Source organism: Cupressus sempervirens, chromosome 1, assembly GCF_028749045.1.
Source record: "Cupressus sempervirens isolate cs-2001-9-10 chromosome 1, ASM2874904v1, whole genome shotgun sequence".
NCBI lineage: Eukaryota > Viridiplantae > Streptophyta > Pinopsida > Cupressales > Cupressaceae > Cupressus > Cupressus sempervirens.
The window spans coordinates 882,970,792-882,976,833 of NC_143118.1; positions in this window are offsets into that span (position 1 = coordinate 882,970,792).

The window sequence follows — 6,042 nt, forward strand, 5'->3', positions numbered from 1 at the left end:
TTCTTGTCGCATTAAATGAAACTTCCAAAAATTGATTTTGTTGAAGTAGTGAGCATGCTTATGATGAACTTGCAATCCAAATTTTACTATTGAGTGTGCTTATGATGAACTTTCTTTACCTACTTCGTGGTTAAATATTAGGCAACCAAGACTATGCAAGAAAGGTATAATCACTAGTACACAATGGCTACATACCAGAAAGAGTGGTTACAAGCATAGACTATGACAAGCCAGATCATCATAAATGTCAATCCTTTAGGTTTCCCCATGAGCAATTAAACCCTAGATGAATATTTTTCAGAGTTGATAATTGATGTACTTTGTGCTTGCTTAATAAGATATCCAAAATAATTTTGCATTGTTGTGGAACTACGTTCATCCTAGATCATATAACCATTTTAAAGATTTTAGAAGAATTATTTTTTAAAAGGCAAGAAAGGATTGAGCCACATCATATTCATCAAGAAGCTCCTAATGTGGTTCATCCTTGAAATACCAAGTGAGTTATCTCAAAAAAGGTTTCATAAATGAAGGAATATTACTGCAGTCCTTGATTTCACTAATCGGTCTTAAAATTTTCTTTTTCTAGGTGTCCTAAACTTTAGTTCTATTTTTTATACCATCCTCTCATTAGTTCTACTTTATGTTGCATTATTTTTTGTACTCGATCTTGTGTCCACAATTGTAGCATAAACATTGCAGATTTCCTACTAATAAATTGTTAAATATAACACATAAGTCATGTCATAAGAATTCACATTCCATTCATAGATATACAAAAGATTCAAAATTGGCTTGAATCATTGCTTCAGGATATATGAAAAAAAAAAAAAAAACCTGATCATGATTTAGAAACACTGTTTAACTAAGTGGCCCTTCACTTGATAACAAAATTAGAATGAAATACATCTAAGTTATCAATATTTTGATAAAAGATTTGAGATTACAATGCATACGCTAATGTATGTAGAATATAAAAAAAAATGATAATTGAACACTGCATGTAGAAGAGTTAATTAAAAAGGGGTTACAACCAAAGTCACATGGACATGGATACAGATACAAATTCAAATACTGTGTCAGACACCGATACAGCCATGTTTAGAGACCCTGATATGGATATGTCACTAATGAAAAAGATAGAGAAATATATTTAACACATATTTCTAAGTTGTTAGTAGAGATTTTCATTAGTTTAAAAGCAACTAAACACATAAGTGCTATATAAATAATTATAAGTTGATTTAACAATACAAAATATAGAAACTAGGACGTATAACTAAATCATACAATGTCATTTAAATCTAAATTAAAATAAGATTCAGTAGAACTTCAGTATTAATTAACAAAGAAAAGATTGAAGATATATTCAAAATTCAAAAATTTAAAATAAAAATCTAGGTGAACAATAATAAATTATAATCTCAACTCAAAAAAATAAAATTTTACAACTAACAAAAAAAAATTATAATTGCACCAATGAAGCTTTTAAATTAAGCTTAGAAAGGTTCATGTCAAACTTTTTCAAAACAAAATAACAATGTATCTAATATAGCTAGAAATCTAGTATTTTGGGGGGCACGTGTGGATACAGAAACTGCAAGTATTTGAACTGTATCAACATTGAATACAGCAGTACTGAGCATAGGGTGTGTAGTAGCGACTCTGGTTACAACTTTTGTATGATTTATTTTGCTTCTTATAATGTTAATTTTGATAACATTTTGGTAGTGACATGATGTCCAGCCAAAAATGATGTTGTATAAGAAAAATATTCTACATTTCATTTTTGATTGTCTTAAGAGGTTAGCCTTGGCTAGTTCATGTGCTGAGTGCATACAGATATAGAGCAACAACCTCATTCTAAGCTTGTTCAAGACCAGAATCTGATTTTGACAAGAAATGCCTCTATCATTCTCCCTAGAATCATTTCTTTTGCATCTGCAAATTGTAAGTAAAATTATTGATGATAAGAACAAATACCCAAAAAACATGAGATGATAAATAAGATATCTCTATGATGGTGCACAATATCCACAGTTCAGAGAAAAAAGAAATTCAAAATTTGATTGGACAAAAATAAGGATAAATGTGTATCTATTTCAAAAATTTCCAAGGGCTCCACAATCTTTACTCCACCATGTAAAAGTCAATGTCTCGACAATGACTGATATGATGGCAGATGCATTCAACTCAATGGAAGTGTTAGGAAACATTAGTGGGTGTGCAGCAAGTATGGAAGAAGTTTAGAATTGGCAATCACCTTTGGACATTCAACGCTTCTGCATACTTCCTCCCTAAGGAAATTATCATGTTGGATGTTCAATCTGAGAAAGCAAGGACTGACTATTTGAAAGCAGTCCCATGGTGGATTGGAGATTCTTTGGTTCACATAGAGAAGTGAGAAAAGAACTCCAACCCTAGATCAAATGCACCATTAGAAAGCACATTCTGGAATGGATTCTACAACCTACCTTTTTGAATACTGGGCTCCAGACTAGGTCCATTTTATTGATTGAAACTAAGGCAAGTGCTTGGGATTGACATGGAGAAAAAGAATCCACCGCTATATGCCAGAATTAAACTTACCTCAATAAGCCCTGTCACTAGAATTATCAAACTTAAACTATGGCTAGGATCTGGGAAAAATCAATGGAAATTAAGGTGAAGAGACATTATTGCTAAAGATGTGGTAGAAAATCTCACACAGAAAGTAGTTGTCATAAACCGCCAACCAAAAAGTGCATTCAGAAAAATAACACAAAAAATCCCAATAAATAGAGAAAAAAATATTTCTCAACCTACAATTGAGGATGAGGCACCTTATTGCTTTTCATTATATGATAAAATTGGACAAGATGATAATTATAACATGGCATGTAAAATTACTCAAAAATTTGGTGAAAGTGCAATAGACGAAATTGGAAACACATCTAAGCAGGTAGACAATGGGTATCCCTACAAGGCATTTAAAGTGGCTACAAAAATAATTGTGGCGGAGTGTGCATCTTCTGAATATGAATTCAATTCAGAGGAGTGTGACCAAGACTATAATTTGGAACCTGATGAATCAATTGAATAAAGATGTATAAGCCAATCTGTTGCCAAAGCACTTGGTATGGGAAAACAGAAGAAGAGGAGAGGCAGGAAGTCATAAAAAAAAAAAATTGGGAAGAGGAAACCATGAAGAAGGGACTCACAAACATTAGAGAGTATATAAGTAGATCCAAGGGAGGAAACCCCTCCCTTGGAGGGCAATGAAGATTGAATATTTGACATATTATCTACTCATGGCTAATCTTTTTGGCAAATGATGGACCTTTAGATATTGGATGGGTTGAATAATATGTTACGCATACATATCAGACTAGCATGGGATAGGTTTGAAAGCTATGTTTCATGGGTTTCTAGGACAGGGATGGCAAGGGACGCATTTCCAAGACATTTCTTAAAAAGCCAAAAATAGGGACAGCTGGGGGTAGAAGTAAACTAACTTCTAAAGTATAGATATGTGTGTGTGTGTGTGTGTGTGTGTGTGTGTGTGTGTGTGTTTGTGTGTGTGTGTGTGTGAATTTTCAAAATATATTAAAATATTATAGATAGATGGATAGATAGATAGAGAAAATGGAGAGATGTAAATTATTGATTATTAACAAGACAATATGAAAATAAATCATAAACTCACGACCCTAGATGAATATTTGTCAGAGTTGATAATTGATGTACTTTGTGCTTGCTTAATAAGATATCCAAAATATTTTTGCATTGTTGTGGAACTACGTTCATCCTAGATCATATAACCATTTTAAAGATTTTAGAAGAATTTTTTTTAAAAGGAAAGAAAGGACTGAACCACATCATATTCAGCTCCTAATGTGGTTCGTCCTTGAAAGACCAAGTGAGTTATCTCAAAAAAGGTTTCATAAATGAAGGAATATTACTGCAGTCCTTGATTTCACTAATCGGTCTTAAAATTTTCATTTTCTAGGTGTCCTAAACTTCAGTTCTATTTTGTATACCATCCTCTCATTAGTTCTACTTTATTTTGCATTATTGCAAGCATGAATGATTGTATTTTGCACATGGTTCAGTAAATCATTTAAGAGAACTATAAACATAGGTTAAGAAAAATGTTCAAATATGAAACTCATCATTCTTTAACACTGATCATAAACAACTCCCATGTTTTTTAAGACACAACTCGCAATAAAATAATTGGAGCAAAAATCCAAATGCATCAATAGGTGGCGCTTATCATGGCACAAAATATACCGCTTTATTGAAGATTGAGTTAGTAGCAACCATTAAGAAAAACAAGGTCTGAAATCCAGCCAGAAACAAATCTTAGACGAGGCTCCTTTATGCAATTAAATACCACTGTAAATTAGTAAATTACACATGGATAAATTTAAGGGGATGTTGTGCAATCCATCAATGTGAAACTAAAAAATCTAGCATAGCTATGTTGTATAATAAATTGAGGGAGATACCTATAATCCACTATACTAAAGAGTAAATACCAAACAATTCCACATAATTTCTGCCCAGAGTCCATTAAAATACTCACTAGAGTCCATTAAAATACTCATGGAATGAATATAATGCCCAAAATTTCACATCAGACATGATGGAAAGGTAGGATATACATCAGTTGAATGCAGAATCAAAATCAAAATCAAGTTGAATGCAACAATTAGCTGAAATTCCACCAAAATTTTGGTATATGACCACGCAATATTATTTGAAAATAATCCCTGAAGGTGCTGCTATTGGAAACAATAGGCCAAAACTAGGAATTGGAAATCCAAAGGCTATCTATAACATTCATACATGAAAATCATGTTGCGGTACCATGGATTTCAGAAAAAATTAGCTGTACCACAGATTTTCTCCAAAACTTGCATTGTGCCTTCAAATGGATCTTCAGGTCACAAGAAGGTCAAGCTTAGGAGTGAACTTAATCGAAGGGAGGGGGAAACCTTTGTACAAAGCCAGATCAAATCATCAAAATGAAATTGGAGTGATAGTTCATTACACAAAAAAGGATAATTAGGGAATTGGGTCCAATTTTCCATAAATACATAAGTTTGGCAGTAGTGAAAGTTGCATCCATTTTCCTCAAAATTTGTGATCAAGCACAAGATAGTAATAAATAGATAGACAATGCAAATACGGTGCTGATCATGTTATTGATAGTTATTGTCATTTTTAAAAGACAACTCAAATTTACAAATAGTAACAAATGGACAAACAATGTAGTTTTAGGACTGATTAAGTTCTTGAGTTATTGCCATTTTTTTAAGACAAAACTCAATTCAAAGATTTTTGACATTTGATTCTAATGTATGGTGAAGGATGGCTGGCATTGAAATGGCTAATGGGTTTGTAGCACTTATTAGCAATCTTGTAAAGTTAAATGCAGTGAATGTGTGAAGGGTCTCTTTGCTCTTATGTATTGTATCGCTAATATGTAATTCAAGATTAAAATTCATTGATTAGTCCAAAAAACATAAACTTGACTCTTATAAGTGCAAGGTTAAGTAAGGACTTTGAAAGCTCACCGCATTACTGAATGAGGAAATAGCAGCCTCCATGTCAGCTTCTGATGGAAATGAAACAAATCCATAGCCACATGACTTTCTTGTTTGTGGTATACAAATGAATTTTCCATCTAAAACATTCCCCTTCTCTGCAAATTTCTTTTTTAGGGTTTCAGTGGTTACAGTCTTTGCCAGATTACCAATGTATATTTTACATGGGATTTCAATGAATGGGACTTCTTCTGTCAACCAATTTAAAGTGGATATATCCAACTAAATTGAGTTTACAGTGAGTTTACATAGCAACTTGGGGTGAGTACTTGGCATCTATGTAGGATAAATTCATGCATGCCGAATTATTTCCAAGATTTTACCAAGTTTTGAATGTAAATCTTTTTTTAAGTTGCTGAGCCCAAGTCAATTTAGGTCAGCCAATTTTTTCCTGAGTATTTGGGAACCATGGTTTCCTCACAACTAAATGCTCTTATTTATTGTAGCATTG